At 45.7% G+C, this 17,775-nt stretch overlaps 1 pseudogene; it reads right to left on the reverse strand.

Moving 5' to 3' along the window:
• Positions 1-17,540, reverse strand: part of LOC144249613 (E3 ubiquitin-protein ligase RING2 pseudogene) — a 108,727-nt pseudogene extending 91,187 nt beyond the window's left edge.
• Between the last annotated feature and the right edge of the window lie 235 nt (positions 17,541-17,775).

A 17,775-nucleotide genomic window follows, 5' to 3' on the forward strand; every position in this document is an offset into this window, starting at 1 on the left:
GTTAACAAGAGATTGGTGGATGATTTCAGCCAAATAAATTCCACACACCTAGGGGAGCAAATGTGGTGATCTCCTACACATGATCACAAAGGGAGAAAAAATTCCCTTAAAATGTAAATGTTTTCTTTCTTACCTTAAAACGGGAGCATTGGGTCTGCAAAAGATCACTGGGCAAAAGCATTGGCCAGCCGGCACTGCTCTCTAGTGCACATTTACTGGGGGTACACTTCAGGGTCCAGTTCATGCGGTCAACCTGCCCAGAAATTTGAGAATGGTAAGCACAATGAAGATTCCAGTCTATGTTTAAAGGCTTTGGTATTCCTTGTGCTATGGCTGCAGTGAATTCTGGCCCATTATCTGATCTTACCATGACAGGTATGGTCTGATTTCATTAAGAAGATATTTTATTACAGTCCATGCATTCTCATTTTTGGAAAGATATTTTTCTTTCTGGCCAACGTGATAAAGCATCCACAAAAATGAGGAGATATTTTGTACCATTGGAGGGAGGACTTACCTCAGTGAATTCAACTTTCCAATGATCTCCAGGCAGCTCATCTCAATTGTGAACCCCAAGTTGGGTCCGCCTTCCTGTTTGGCATTTACCTGTTGGCATGCTAGACATCACTCAGAGATGCCCTGGGCTGTATGTTTTAGTCCTAGGATGTAGTGTGTTTCAGATAGAAAGTCAGTGATTTTTTTTTCCAAATAGGTAGTTATATGTAATTCTAATATTAATCTTTTTCCCCAAGGTTTAGGTTATCATTAGTCAGTTGTTGGGCAGAGTCCACCAGCTTTCTGATTTTGGACCCTGCCTTTTGTTATCCTGCTCTTCTTCTTCTGGAAAATAGTCTTGGGGGGAAGGAAGGCTGGTTTTGAGATATAAAGCCAAAGGGAATATGGTGACTTGTTCTGGTTTGGAGCTCAATGTCACCCATTGAGCTGTCTCATCAGCAAATTTTTTGCCTCTGACCATTGTAGCGTCTCCTTTTTGGTGACCCCAGCAGAATATGATAGTCACATGCTTAAGTAACAAAATGGCCTCAAATAGGGCTAATATCTCCTCTTTATGTTTTGTGGAATTTCCCTCAGCACCTAGTAATCCCTGTTCCCTATAAATGGTTCAGTGCACACAAGAGTAGCAAAAAGCATACCTGCTGGCTATGCAAATGTTTTCTTTCTTACCTTCAGCTCACACTCAAGCCTATCAAGGCAACTAGTTCCACTCACTGTGTCAAGTTCCTTTTGGGGGGCTTGAACTCAAATCACTTCTGTTTCCATTGTGACCCTGTCTCTGATTAGCTGTTGCCATCTATGAATGGGACAGCTTCAGCCTCAGTAAAAGAAACATTGATTAAGTCCAGCCTTCCTGGGCCCACCTGGTCAAGCATACCTTTGCAGTTGTGGAGGGGCTTTAGCAAGGCAGGGTTAAGGGCCCTTGTGGAGGAAAAGTGAGGCAGGGGTTGTGAAGTAACAGATTTTGATATTGAATAATATGACTATTAATCATCTATCTGTATAGTGCACAATTTAGGAGATTCACAGACTTTTCTCTTTGTAGTGGGGCTAATTGAGAGATCAAAGCCAGATTTATTGCCCAAGAATTTCCTGGTACCTTTGAGTCCAAGAGGGTACATTTATTGACAGCATCTTGTAGCCTTTCAAGAAACGTGTTTGGTGCCTTGTTGGGGCTCTGAAGAACCTCAGTAGTTCTAGACAAATTAATCGGCTTCTTAGAAGCCTCTTTAAGTCCTACCCACAAATGTCAGTGATAGGCATACCACTAATCCCAGCATACCCTAGAGTTACGATCCCAATCAGGAAAGTTGTCAGGAAGGGCCTCCTCTAACAACTGTCCTTCTTTGGCTTCAGTGTGACTGGCCTCCATAAGGATAGCCCTCTTGGCCTCCACCTTGATGTGGTCCTGCTCTTTTTACACCCCTGAAGTAAAAAGAGTCAGAGAGAGCTGTTGGCAATCATTTAAAGTGGGCTGATGTATGCAAAAAATTAACTCAAGGAGAGAAATAAGGACCTTTGGATCTCAAAGAAAGGAAGATTTGGACTCTCTGAACTATATATCTGAAGGTGTAAAAGGGACATGGTCAAAGGCAGTACTCTCATCCCTCCCTGAGGGAACTTCTTGGAGAAGCAACAAGGGAACAAGTGGGGCTGGGGAAGGAATTGCACCTGGGAAAGTAGCAGCAAGGGAGCACGTGGAGGGATGTTGTGGGACTGGAGGAAGAGAAGAGACTGGAGGAAAGAGACATCACCACTTCCATCAACAGATCATCTCTCTCTGAGGAGGTAGAAGTTATAAGTAACTCTGATGATTAAAAAAAAAAAACAGACTCAGGGGACCTTCAGGAGGACACAGATAAATGATAAGAAGTCTGGGGTCCACAAGAATTATTAAGCGGTGGCAACACTTTATCCTCATCTGAAGGGGATACAACAGGGACAGAAGGATGCCAAGAAGATTTTTTCATAACTTGCCTGTTGCAACTCTGGGAACCTTTGATATCCTGCAGATCCAGGACTTTGGCTGATTTAATTATGCCCTGGAGGCATATTTATAACCACTTTGGAGGATGGAGAATCAAATCTAGCCTTTGCTCTATTTATGGAAACTTTTCAGGATGGCCAGGCCTGCTAGTCACCAATTTCCAGAACTTCCATAATATGAGGGGATCTAGATATTCCTCAGATGGCATCCCATAGACTTGGCCATTCCACCTCATGAAGGATTTGAACCCCAGGATCACAGGAACCCTCTAATCAACATGGAACCCAGACAAGTGGGGTTAGATGATGACACTGGTTATATCCCATAGTAAAGATAAGGTTTAGAACAACAGGCAGAAATCAAAGTAAATGAGACACAGAAACCTAATCAGATAGTGAGTTTGTGGATCCAAGGGCACTGAGATGACGATTCACTCATGGGTCAAATCTGTTAGGAAGAGAAGAAGGTTTTCTAACTTGAGCAACAATGAAGGAGCAATATTAGAGACAACTAGACACACACACATGATCAACACAAGATAATTATCCATGAAAAACAAACAGTCCCTCCTCCCTTCCCAGTCTCCAGACAATCATCACAGATTTATGATCAGAGGCTCTGGGCCAAGCCCATGTCTGTCAGACAACCAGTTAATCCAAACACCTACAAGGCTTTCTAATCAATGCAGGTGAAATGCCTCTCAGGACTTACGCTCAACCTAGTTGACACACCTCTGGCCTTTACATTATTTCTAGATGAGACAGCACAGAGGATTTACCATCAACCTGTTTGATACACCTTATGGCTTTAGAATCAGTCCAGTTGATATACCTTTAGGCTTTACATTCAAACCAAAAGCAGATAACAAATAAGGCACCTTTAAGCACACGTAGCTCCTTTTGTCTTTCTTCAGACCCAAGATTCAATGGGTCACTATGTAGGATCCAAACTCCACCCAAACATGGAGCTCCCAGCACCAGTGGAGAGAGTGCCTCTCTTTGTGTTTATGGGGTGGAGGTCCCAGAGGGCCGAGAGTCACAGCCTGGATTCTGGAAGGTATCTCACTGGGGCCTCCAAATAAAACTCTGGGTCTTTCTGAAGTAAAAACAAGGTATTTATTCTGGCCAGGGCCAAAGTAAAAGAAAGCAAACAGTTCTGCAACCCTCAACCCTACACTGGGGTGGAAAGAAAGTAATAACAACTAAAAACCAAAGAAGGGGGCAGGAGAGGCAATTGTAATCACAAGACACACTTCCTAAAGTGGAAAGTACTTTTCTCAGAATTCACACTTTTTGTAAATACTCAGGAAGGCAAGTGTACATTAGCTTCATAGTTCACAGATATTGTTGTCAGGGTGCAAGTGGGTGAGGGTGGAGAAGTGAGCTTCTATGCAGTGGGCTAATGGGGAAGCAGGACAAATTCACAAAGGGTGAGGTATCTGAACAAAATGGGGTCTGGCATAATTTTTATGTCAGACCATAGCATTATGACCCAGAATTCTATTTGTTTGGAACTGAATGTGAAGATTGTGGAATATGCTGAGTGAGGACACATATGGACTTAAATTTACTAACAAAGTGCTTCAGGCATTTTTCAGGAAAATCCGAGCTCTTGCAGGATGGATATGCTCAGAGGAAGGCAGATTTTTCTGCAAAGGAACATTGTCATCAGAAGCTCATGATCTCTCACTTAGACCCTGACCCCTCCCCTAGAAGCAGCATGTGATCTGTGAAGCGGACAATGGCCTACACCTGAGTTGAAGTCCCCAAACCGATTTCACTCCATCCAGCCAACAAGCAGTTGCTCCACTCTCCTGACCACAAACTGCACAGCTGCCCCCTAGTGGGGAAGTCGACCTGAGCTGTCTGTCCCTGACCTCCTTGCCAGTTCACCTCATAGCCAGCTCTTTCTTTCTGCAAAACTGATGTCACCATTTATACTTTTGTATGTGCCAGGAAGTGACCTCTTGTTTGGTGCTAATTGTTTTCATAGAAAAGATTCTAGTTCCTATAAGTGGCAGAATTTGTACCTGTGGTCACTAGAGGACTAAGTCCCAGGAGAGCACTCCTCATGAATCTCTGTAACGACTTCCAGGAGGAAAGAGTCCAACCTACCTCCTGCCCCTGCACCACAACCAAGAGATTCACAGAGATGACAGCCTTGGTTTTTATCCTCTGGGCAATGAGACTCCCTGTGCCAAAGCACCAAATGCCATCTGTTCCTCTGAGGAGACTGGCAGGGACCTTAGCTCTTCTGTCAGCCTCCCTGAGTCTCAGGATGCTGCACCCAGCACAGTCAGTATGTGTTCATGAAAATGACAAGTGGGTCACAGGAGAGCCTGAGTCAGTGCACAGCCATCATCCAGGTGGGACAATGTGCCCACCCTGCAGGGTTTCCACAGGTCAATGGCTCAGCCTTTGGGGTCTCTGACTCTGACTCATGGTTGCTCACTTTTATTGTCTCCTCCTAGCTCCAGAGATGGGATTGGCATGGTCTGGAGCCATCTCTTCAGGAGCTTAGGACACCATCTTCCAGTTAAGGAAGAGAAGTGATGATTCACATGGTGCTTCATGTGGATTCTAACACCAGCTTTCCTCAGGATGGATAAGTCCCTACAGACAGCTATCTCCACATAACTGAAGTGCAACTGTGATCAGGACATGGACATTACTGCCCGGTCCCATCCTGTCTTCATGGCATTTCACATGTGCCCAGTCAGCCCTAGTGTCTTCTGTAGCAAATGGACAAGTGGAATCTCCCCAGCTGCTGTGGAGCCAGGTCTCCTCGGCCTCCTTCAATCTGGGGCGGCAGCCTCTCCTTCCATGGATCTTGGGGTCCTATCACTGTTGAAGGTTCTGCACCAGTGGCCCTATAGAATACCCTCACAGAGGACGCAGTGTCCCTCACGACTGAATTGTGCTCCTACATCCAGCATTGTGGTTACTTTGCTGCCATAAAGAGGGATTCCACTGTGCAGCTTCACATCAGTGGCTTTTCTAGAGATGGTGGAATCCCAGGCAGACATCAAGGAAACAGCTGGGTCATTCTGCTATCTCTTAGCTCTCTCAGATGGCCATCACATGCTCTTTCCCTGGTGTCTCTGAGATCTAATTTCCTCTTCTTATAAGAACACCATTCACAGTAGATTAGACTTTAACTCAAACCTCACTTTTTCATAGTTACCTCTTCCAATACCCTGTCTGTGATATCAGTCACACTGTGAGGTTCTGGGGGACACAACCCCAACCTTTGAATTTTGAGGAGACTCAGCTCAGCCCTTACTATGTAGGAAGCTCTGACATTCACATGGTCTCCTGCCAGGTGGGACATGGCTTCATTTCCTTGCATCTTAGTGATGATCTCTCTAAACCTGGACTCGGGGTGTCACCAGAGTTCTCCAATGATTTGCTATTTGTCCCCTTCATAACTAATAAGAATGTGTGGAGAATTCTATTTTTGATTTATGAATATCTCTTTGTCCTTCAAAATATTATTATGTACTAATGTGTTTGTATGTTTCTCAATGGGTCATAAGTATTGTGATTATTAATAATTTTAGTACTCCAAATTCTCCAGATTGGTCTCATTGATGTCCCTTCAAAAATGGTTTATGCTTTATTTTGCTATGACCTCCCTCAATATTTGGTTGTATCTTGAGTTTCAGGATAGTTCTGGATTCTGTTTTTTATATCCAAGACTTTTTGAATAACACATTATCCAAATTTATGATTCCCATTATTGAATAGTAGTATTTAGGAACTATGGACACTTTTTGAGACTAGAGTGAATTTTTCAAGACTATAAGTGTCATCCATTTATTACCCCATCTCTGTATCCACACATAGAGACACATGCTCATGTTCTATCTAAAAAAATCCATTGGTTGACATTCTCAAATTTAATTACATTCTAAAACACAGAGTTTGCTTACATATTCTCCTGTCAAATCATCCACTTCTTTTTTCAACAGTACATCTCTTAAATCTAATTGCAATCCATTAATTTACTTATTTGAACCATACCTCTTTTTAAAACCAATCTCTAGGGGTCATCTTTGTGAATAACTACAGACCTGATGAGGGCAAAATACACAGAAAAGATCATAGAATTGGGGTAAGAATGAGGATGTGAAGGAGAGGACCTCCTCCTCTGAAGACACTTGGTTCTGAGGCCACAGAGAGTGGGAGTCATAACCTGAGGATCCAGGGGACACAAGCCATGGACATGTGCAATCAAGCAGAGCCAGGAAGGGGGGTGGTGCCCTTCAAGTGGGAGGTGAGTAAATCCTGACCTGGGCTGGTCTTGATCAACTCAGTGGGCAGAGCAGGGACAGAGGGAGAGGGAGAGAGTTGGTGCAGCTAGAGATGGAAGATGGGGGAGGACAGGTCGTGCCCTTCTTATAAATAAAGACCCAAAGTTTTTTGTAATGCCGGTCTTTTTCACACCTAGATCACAAATGAATCAGAGCACAGAATTGACCATTCTGGCTGCAAAAACAGTGATACATTCAAAATCCAAGAAGCTTGTAAACTTCCCACACTTTCTGGGATTGTGACCTAAACCACAGCCTCTGTCATGGATGGAACAAAGCATGAACAAAACCTAAATGTTATCAAATAGTGCACTACAAAAAGGAATTGAGATTGACACTGCCTTTGGCCCCAGAAAGCAGAACATTTTCTATGAGCAATTCTGAGCTTCCCTGTATAACCTGAGACTCAACATCCTGGAAACTGTGCTGAGTGACTGGAGGAACTAGCCCTGTAGTTGTGCCCAGCCTTCCCAGCCCTGCTTATTTGCATGTGCCCACAGCACAGCCCACTCCCCTGAGGACTTCTTAAGAGGCTGCTCACACCCTGAGCAGGAGTCAGTCCCTGTCAGGACACAACATGGCCATGAGGGCCCCTGCTCAGCTTCTGGGGCTCCTGCTGCTCTGCCTCCCAGGTAAGGAGGGACAACACTGTGAATGTCCTCAACACACTGTGGTCAGTGCTGCCTGGATCTGCAGGGAAGTCCTCTTGTGAAATGAATAATTCTGTGGCTATTTGCTTTTGTTTCCAATGTCAGGTGTCAGATGTGACATTCAGATGACCCAGTCTCCATCATTTCTGTCTGCATCTCCAGGAGACAGAGTCACCATTACCTGCAGGGAAGATCAGGATATTAGCTATTATTTAGCCTGGTGTCAGCAGAGACCAGGACAAGCTCCTAAACACCTTATCTATGCTACAACCATTTTGGAACAAGGGGTTCCATAAAAGTTCAGTGGCAGTAGGTCAGGGACAGATTTTACTGTACCACCAACAGCCTGAAGCCTGAAGATGTTGCCACTTATTACTGTAAACAATATTACCATTTCCCTCCCTCAGTGACACAGGCCATGACAAAAACCTCCCTGGAAGCAGAATTGTGAGGCTGGGTTGCCCCAGCTGCTCTTCCTGCTGCCTCCACCTACTGAGGGCACAGCTCAGAGGCACCAGATTCTGAAGGGCATTGGGAGGGTTTCCTAGAAGCAGAGAGGGGGGTCCTCTGCCTTGCAGTCCTCTTACTCCTCCTCAGCCCCAGTAGCTCAGACAAGACCATTCTTCTTGCACAGTCATTTGATCCCATTCAGACAGGGGACTAATTGGAGTAATTTTGAAGAAATGGTCCCATTATTGAATCTAGGGTTATAGACCTGGTAATCAATGGCTTTAAGGAATGTATCTACATGTTTTAAGAATTTTACTGAAAAAATGTATAAATTCTAGAAGAGTTTCTGGAATGGTTCTCCTGATGACATTCCCACTGGTGACAGCTTCTAGGCCAGTTGAGCAGGTGTCAGCATGGAGCTTTAGGTGCTGCAGTAGGTGGCCAGCACAGGTCCAGGCAGCCTCATGAGGCACAGGTCATATGACCTGCACAGTGAGACATGAAGACATGAACTCTAGCCACAGCCTCTTTATCAGCCGAGGGATGAGAATCATGAGGTCCAGTCTCTTTCTTTCTTACTGTGATGTCATAGTGTTACCTGGATGCAATAGAAGCCATCCTGTCTGCTTAAGCAGAATGGTGGTCATGGCCATGGATCATAATAAACAAACTCCAGGACAGAGTTTGTTTCCTCTGTGTAGCTGTGGCATGAGATGTGAGGAATACTGGGTGGTGTCAGGTTGGGTGGATGGAGAGAGGCCTGGAGCATTAGTGTGTTAGTAGAGCATGTCCAGGATGGTGGATGTCATGTTCGTGAGACCGAGTGAGGAAATCCTTCCTGAGTGTAGGAGGCTCAGCACAATGGCCTGTGCCAGGTGGACTACAGGAGAAGCAGGGGACACTCATCCTTTATCTTCTCAAGCTCTTCCTCCTCCAGAGCATGAGCTTCTCCTGCCGCCAGTCTTGGACATCAACCTCAAGTCCTTTGGCCTATGGATCTGGACTTGCACCTTCTGCCCTCTCTGGGGATCATGGACCTGAGGCCTTGGCTTGGGAATGTGTCATGGTCTCTCTCCTTCTGTGGCTTTTGGCCTCTTGGCTGAAATGCAAACCGAGGAAGGCAAGGCAATGCTGGGAACAACCAGTTTGGATAGATTATCAGCATTGCAAGAAATGCAGAGAGGGAATTGTTGACTGAAAGGTTAATAAAATAGGTACTTGTCACTCCATTTTTCTGTGTACTTAACAAAACACTGTTGAAATCCTGAGAACTGTTTGCTAATATTGTTCCCAGAATGGCTTTCCCCAACTGCCAAACTGCAGAATGCACTCCCTCACTCAGTTGCAGGCAAACTGCCCACTCACCCTGTCCAGTCAATGAACTTAACTGCCTGCCCTCTCCAAGAAAAGTATATAAGCTCTGCTTAAGCTGTTGTCATGGATCTATTTCTCTTTGCTCTATTCAAGTGAGCACTGAGCCCCAGCATGCTGGTCCCCAAATAAACCCTTGGCTGTTGCAAGAGGCAGTCTCTTGGTGGTCTCTTCCTCCGACGTTTCGCCGGTCCCTTACATTTGGTGCGTTGGCCGGGAAGTGCGCATCGCCGGACAGGGAGACCCCAACAGACTCCTTTAGGGGGTAAGTAAGGTACCTCCTCTTCTTCTTCTTCCTCTTCTTCTCCTCCTTCTCCTTCTTGTTTTTCCTTTGCGATCGCCTAGAGCTTTTTGGTATTTGGCTCGGTGGAGAGCATAAGCTCTCAGAGCTTTCTGGTTTTTCGGTTTGGGTTGGCAGAGTGTGGTTGCCAGCGGAGAGCGTAAGCTCCCCCTGGCGTTGGTGGACAGACGTGTCCTGAAGCCACAGGCCTTGGAGGACTCTGGGAGGGACGGAAGTGCCCTCATCTGGTAGAGGGACGGAAGTACCCTCATCTGGGGGGACGGAAGCACCCCCGTAGGGTGCTGCCAACCCGTCTGGTTTTGCCGGCTACTCTTTTTCTCAAGTTGAGTTTACTGTCTGGGTTGAGTTTACTGTCTGTTTTTAATCTTTGCCTCTAAACTTGTGTTACACGTTTACTGTGTGTGTCCGTGTTTGTGTCACATTTGTATTGTCCCTGTCTTTGTTCAAGTAACTTTCATTATGGGACAAAGCCATTCCACGCCTCTGTCCCTGACCCTTGATCACTGGACTGAAGTCCACTTAAGGGCTTAAAATCTTTCATTTTCAGTAAAACACCGGACCTGGCAGACTCTCTGTGCCTCAGAATGGCCCACCTTTGGAGTCGGATGGCCCCAGAAGGATCTTTCTACTTCCTACTAATTTGAAAAGTCAGAGATATTGTTTTTGTCTTTCAGCCGGGACCACGTAGACATCCAGATCAACAGCCATATATCTTAACTTGGCAGGACCTCTGCAAATCTCCTCCTCCATGGGTGAAGCCTTTCCTTATCCCTGCCCCCACTCCTACTCCTTCCCCCATGATTCTGTCTCTCAAACCCTCTGCTCCTCCTCCCCCTCCTTATCCCTTGCCCTTGTCCCCCAACCCCCAACGCCCTCTAAGTGATTCCCCTGCTGCTGACTCAGCCTCTCCACCATTGGAGGAAGCTGAGCCGGCCCAGTGCCCTCCAGATGACTCCCCCACGGCACACACAGCCCCTCCTCCCCTGGAAGAAACTGGCCCAGCTAAAAGAACTCAAAGAACTCGCCAGCATTTTCGCATCAGCCTACATGGGATGACTGCCAACAACTACTAGGGACTCTCTTCATGACAGAGGAACAAAAGAGAATCCTCCTAGAAGCTAGAAAAAAAATATCCTCAGACCAGATGGGCGACCGACACAATTTCCCCTTGAACCGACCCAACTGGGACCCTAACACCTTTGAAGATAGTCAGTTGCTGTTTGCTTTTGAATGGGTAAACCCAGAAACTGGAACGTCTGATCAACTAACTTGGACCAGACTCCCATAGGGGTTCAAAAACTCCCCCACTCTCTTTGATGAAGCCCTCCACAGAGATCTCAACAACTTCAGAACTACGCACCCCAAAGTCACCCTGCTTCAATATGTGGATGACATCCTACTGGCAGCTGATACCAAGGAAAACTGTGGGTCTGGGAACCAAGCACTATTAACTGAGCTTGCTCAACTCGGGTATAGAGCTTCTGCCAAAAAGGCCCAAATTTGCCAGCAAGAAGTAATCTCCCTGAACTATTACCCTAGGGGCGGTAAACGATGGCTCACTGAGCCCAGAAAACAAATCGTTGTGCAGATACCACCCCCATCTAACAAGAGGGCAAATGAAGAGACTAAATTGGCAGCCCTAAACGGAGTAACCATGTTAACACTTTCCACCCCGGGGGAACATAAGGACACTGACACTGAACTCCTCGACTTTACTGAGCCCAGGCCTGCAATTTCAGAAAGCCCTACACTACATTAAAAATGTACGTCAACTCACTCACCTTGGTTCAAAGAAATTGCAGGCATTCCTGAAGGATCAAGAACAGTTTTCCATTAACCGGCTCACAGTGAAAGGAAATAGCTGAACAAGTAACAAAAGCCTGTTGGGTCTGTCAATTGGTTAATGCTTACCCCTCCAAGCTTCCTGAAGGAAGGCACCTTCGAGGAACCAGACCAGGACAATTTTGGGAAGTGGACTTTACTGAAATTAAGCCAGCAAGACTTAAAGCTCTTGAAAAAACTCAGTGATACCTGTGGAAACAGCTTGACACTGCCTACCAACCTGGGGACGAAGGAACTCCACACCTATATCAAGTGGGAAACTTCATCTACATAAGACGACATCAGGTGTCATCCCTGGAATCCTGCTGGAAAGGACCATACCAGGTGCCACTTATAACACCTACAGCGGGAATGATAAATGGAATTACTTCCTGGATCCATGCCTCTCATCTCAAGCCTGTGCCCTGTCCAGACTCTGGCTGAAAATTGGAAAAGACTGGTAACCCTCTCAAATTGTGTATTCACCATGTGGATAAGGCTATGGACTCTACCCTTGACCACCAGTAGTCCTAACCCTCATCAGCCCGTACAGCAGTGATGGCTAATCACAAATCCTACTGGACAAAAAGTATGATCTATTTCACATACAGCCCCCTTAGGGACCTGGTGGCCATCTCTCCACCCAGACATTTGTCAGCTAGCTATAGGTCTTTCCTATTGGGTATCCCTGATGAAAAGGATCCCACTAAAATTCCATTAAATCCCTTCTGTACCATAGATAATAGAAACAAACATGGATGTAGGGACACGTGAGCCAGATGCAGCTTGGCTAACCTAGATTACTATGTTTGCCCTGCGGACTATCAAAGCCACAGACAGTCACGGCTGTGTGGGAGAAAAACCGACTTCTTCTGTAAGTCATAAGGATGTAAACATACAGGGGCTACCTGATGGAACCCAAACCTCCGCCGGTTCTCAGACCATTGCCCCCTTGCTGAAGTAACAGGTACTGAGGTATCTCTCCACCAATTCACTCCTCTCTTCTCCTGTCAGTGCCCACACCGGGTCCCACCAGGTCCTCTTACCAGCTAACCCAAAGCTCAAACCAGCTGAGGAGAGCCCTCAGACCCCTATCCAAGATGTAATGAAAATGGCCTTTAAAGTTGCTTTGTCATCACTGAAAACAGGTTACTAAAAATTTAAAGTCCCTCACAGGCTTTTCGGGATACTCACTCCAGTCTTCCCCTCTGCTCTACCTGTTCTACTACTCAAGTTTTTGTTGCTAAGAAAATCCCAAACCCCTTTCCCATTATTCTTTTACATCTCTCCTTCCTCATTCTCAGATCCACGGAGCTGCTCTCAGCACCACCTTCCCTGTGCTCCCCCTCTGTACCAGGCCCACAGAAAAGTCTTAACTGACCTTCTCCAGAAGTCTTCACCATGACTGACTTTAGGACTTTCAGCAAAAGAGTCCCTATAAAAAAGTTCAGTATAGATAAACTTCCTCTTTTCATGTTGCCCTGTTCTACTTGGCCACTGGCTGGAAAAATCAGCACTCTTAAGCTAGACACCCCCTTACTAGTTTTTTCACAAAATATGTGAACAAGGCCTCTGGCCTTGAGCTGGGGCTTCACAGAAATGGCTACATTTCTAAGATAAAAAAGTTATCAACTGAGCTCCATGGTAACAGCTGGCAGGAAAAAAAAGAAAAAATTTTCCCCCTCCCAGGTGTCCTTAAAAAGTTAACTTTCCCAGAACAGAGGAAAAAACAGAAACAAAAACTGCTTTTTGTGAACTTCTGCAGACTGTGAACTTCTGAGCCCCTTCCGTTACATGTTGAGTACAAAATTCTGAAACTACCTAAACTTGGGGTTCAGGGGGTTAATTGATTACAACAGAAGCAATGCCCTCTAAATCCAGCTGCAACCAAATAGGACTGTTTCCCTGTCTTCAGTGCTATCTTAGGTGCCTTGCCTTGTGCGACCCTACAACAGTATAATTCTATATACTTAAACATTATTAATGATTTCATAAAATGGTCAACAGATGTAATTAATTGTATAATGGTACAGATGTTTCCCAGAGTGCTCTATCATGACGCAGGTTCATTTAAAAATCAAATAAGGGGACATACAACCGGGTTCCGCCTGGAACCTGTATCCCTCACTTTAGCCATCTTATTAGGAATGGGAATTGCTGCAGGGGTGGGCACAGGGACCACTGCCCTGGTCCATGGGACACAACAAATGACCCAATTAAAAAACAGCAGTGGACCAAAACTTAAAGATATTAGAAATCTCCATCACAGCTTTGCAGGAATCTTTAACCTCTCTCTCTGAAGTTGTTTTACAGAACAGGCGAGGGATGAACCTCCTCTTCATGAGAGAGGAGGGCCTTTGTGCTACATTGAGGGAAAAAAGTTGTTTTTATGCTGACCATACTGGAATTGTAAAAAAAAAAATCTATGAGTAAATTAAAAAGACACCTTAAAGAGCGTCAGCGAGAGAGAGAGGCCCAAAAAGGGTGGTATGAGTCTTGGTTCACACAGTCCCCCTGGTTAACTATGCTTTTATCAGCTCTGGCTGGTCCTTTAATAATTCTTATATTGTTGCTAACCCTAGGACCCTGTTTGCTCAACCGTGTAGTTTCCTTTCTCCAAGCCCAAATTAGACAAGTCAAGCTTATGGTAATCAGACAACAATATACCCCACTAGAAGACATAAAATGTGACACCCCCAATGATTACTTTTATGATTAAAAGTAGCCAGAAGAAGAAGTGGAGAATGAAAGGTTAATAAAATAGGTACTTGTCACTCCGTTTTTCTGTATGCTTAACAAAACACTGTTGAAATCCTGAGAACTGTTTGCTAATCTTGTTCCCAGAATGTGCTGTCCCCAACTGCCAAACTGCAGAATGCACTCCCTCACTCGGTTGCAGGCAAACTGTCCACTCGCCCTGTCCAGTCAATGAACTTAACTGCCTGCCCTCTCCAAGAAAAGTATATAAGCTCTGCTTAAGCTGTTGTCAGGGCTCTATCTCTCTTTGCTCTATTCAAGTGAGCACTGAGCCCCAGCATGCTGGTCCCCAAATAAACCCTTGGCTGTTGCAAGAGGCAGTGTCTTGGTGGTCTCTTCCTCCAACGTTTCGCCGGTCTCTTACATTGACAATGTCTTTTTGGAAGAGCTATGGCCAGGCAGTTACAAGTAGTTCAGAGTTTAAAATAAGTGCTTCATAAATGAATTATCATTTAAAGGTCATTAAGGAGCAGGGATTGTCAATAATTTGCATGAACAAACAAATAGACTGGAGAGAGTCATATTCTACTGTCCCATTTAGGCTCATGAACCAATGTCATGAGGGCTCCTTCTTGAACTCTTATAATATCAACTTCATCCCACACAGTTCATGTGACTTTTGGCACTTCTGAGCATCCAACTCACCAGCCAGGCTGGCCACTGTTGACCCCCTATATTATACCTAAAGCACAGGACTAGACTGTGCATCAATGTGGACCTGACTCCAGTGGACCTGACCAAAACTGGGAGGGCTGGGAGGGATTCTTGTCTGTGCCTTTGCTTTCAGCCTGTATCTGCCAGTAATACCATATGGAGATTTTCTGAAAGCTTTAAAAGATGGAAGAAGTTCTTACATGTTGCACCATTGGATTGGGAAGCTCAACTGTAGAAGAATAAGAACCTGAGTGTACTTGATGATAATATTGTTATGTATGCAGGGGCAGCTGTGTTAATGAAGGGAGAAACACACAAGAATCCAGCTCCACTGACCGTGGGCCCTGTGAGGTTGATTCTCTTCCTGCCTGGAGTGGAGAAGGCTCAGAAGCACTGACCTGTGTGGTTCTGTTTCTCTCGGACATAGAAGATTAGCTCTTCAGAATTGCAGGGTCATCTCCACCATCTTGATCATGCCAAAGAGCACCTTGGAAACTTCTGTTTCTCTCTACTTAAATTTTGCTTTTCTGGTCAAAAGTTCTTGACCCAGAGATTTGTCATCGTCATTCTTCCATTAAACTGAGTGAAATGATGAACACATGATCGTCAGATCCCATAGGACAAGAGACCAATTATCAAGAAAGTGTCCCATTTTTGAGGCTAGGACTATTCATCCTGGTGATCAATGGCTAATAGGAATCTATCTACACATTTTAAGAAAGTGACTGGAAAATGTATCAATTCTGGAAGAGCTGCAGGAATGGTCCTCCTGATAACATTGCCACTGGTGACAGCTGGTAGGACAGTTGAGCAGGTGTCAGCATGAAGCTTCAGGTGATGCAGAAGGAGGCCAGCACAGGTTCAGGCAGCATAATGGGGCACAGGGAATGTGACATGCACAGAGAGACAGGGAGACATGACCTCTAGCTACAGCCTCCTGGTCAGCCTGAGGGCTGAGAATCATGAGGTCCAGTGTCTTCCTTCCTCACTGTGATGTCATAGTGTCACCTGGATATGACAGAGGCCATCCTGGCTCCTTAAGCCAAGGTCTGATCTTGGACATGAACTAGGATAAGGAGGCAGGAGGACCAGGTTCATGCTACTTTCAGCCCTAAAACCTTCACCTCTGGGCCTTTGTATGCCAAGGTCAGGAGACATAGCTACGTGTGTGGCAGGTGTGTCTGTGAAGCTGCAATCTGCTCTGCCCACCTGCTCTCCTCCCAGCAGCACAGCCCAACCAGGGATGGGCTCTGAGGCCTTCACCTCAGGATTCTCCTGCCTGGATCTCAGACAGGTGGAGTTAGGGGAGCCCAGCAGTGAAAGAGCAGCCCCTGCCCATCAGGTGAGAGCAGGTGGGCTCCAGGGAGAGCAGGCCTGCTGGGGGTTGGGATCCTTAGGTTTGTGGTCACCACTGCTGGTGCACACACACACACAAACACAGACACACCCCCACACACATAGATACACACTCACACTCACACACAAACAGATACACAGACACAGATACACACACTCACACCCACACAGTCACACACACTCACACACAGACACACTCACACACACACACTCACACACACGCTCATACACACAAACAAGCACACACACACTCACACACACATACAGACACACAGACACACACATAAACTCACATAAACACATAAACACACATACACACACACACACACTCTCACACACACTCACACACATACACAGACACATGCACTCAACAAACACACATTCATAGACACACACTCACACACACATACACACACACACCACAGTAGCCTGAGAATAAGGTTGGGATAGAAATCATGAACATGGCTCATAATGGTAGCATAACCTTCCATTTCTTTCTCATTTGAGGACCCACAGGTGCTTCTGTGATGACCCAGGCTCCTCCCTCCTGCCTTCACCCATCCACCTCCTGCAGGTCCACCCAGAACCTTCTACAGACAAAGGGACACAATGATTCTTGCAGAAGGCAGGAAAGTCTGTGTGGTTTCTAAACCTTTAGGCTTTCATTTGTGTCTGGGTCTCAGGCAACTTCAGTGGCAGAGGATCAGGGACAGATTTCATATTACAACTCAGGACAGTGGATGCTGAGGAGGCTGTTGTTATTGCTGTGTGCAAGCTATGAAATTAACTATAAAAATTAAGGTATAAACCCCACAAACTTACCTGATGGGTGGCCCAGCTCCTCATGTGTTGCTTGTCATGGAGAGGCACTGCAGATTCTCTGTCTATTGAAGAGAAAGATCCTAGAATCTCAGGGGCACAGAGAATAGTCAAGGATCCTGGACCATGTACTTAGCTTAGAGATCAAAATGTTTTTAAGACCTCATCAGAGGGGCAGGGCAAGAGCAGGAGGGAGGGTGAAGGGTCTTCGGGAGCCTCTGGTCAGCCCAGCATGATGGAAGGTGAGCTGAATGACCACTCAGGCTGGGGCTCCCTCCCATCCAGTGCCTTCACCAGGACCAGGCTCAGAATCAGGTGGTTTGTGGCAACACAAGGTATGTGTTTTCTTTAGCATTTATTTTGGTGTAAACCTCGTCTGCACCTCGCTGGACTTAGCAGGGCTGTTATGACCTCCTCTCCCTCACCCTTCTTTGCACTTCGTTTATCCCTGGCCCACATCCCTCTCCAGCTCAGGGTCAGGCTCAACATTTTACACCACTCACCCAAGGAGGCCTCATGTCGATACCTTTGACCAGATTCAGTCATGGGTTCTTAGATAACAAGGGAGTGCTATGAATCCCATGGATATATTTTTAAATAATGAGCCAAGTGTGAAAGAATTACAGAACTGAAAATAGATGCCACATTCCAAAAAATGGGTGGGTGTAAGAATCTGTAAGCCAATACTTGCTCAAATGGGGAAAACTATTATTACTCTTAGGACCATGGCACTGAATGAGAAGGTGAGTGGGACGTGGTAAAAGTCAAGTCTTTTTCAGCA

Source organism: Urocitellus parryii, chromosome 12 (genome assembly GCF_045843805.1).
Source record: "Urocitellus parryii isolate mUroPar1 chromosome 12, mUroPar1.hap1, whole genome shotgun sequence".
Classification (NCBI taxonomy): Eukaryota; Metazoa; Chordata; class Mammalia; order Rodentia; family Sciuridae; genus Urocitellus; species Urocitellus parryii.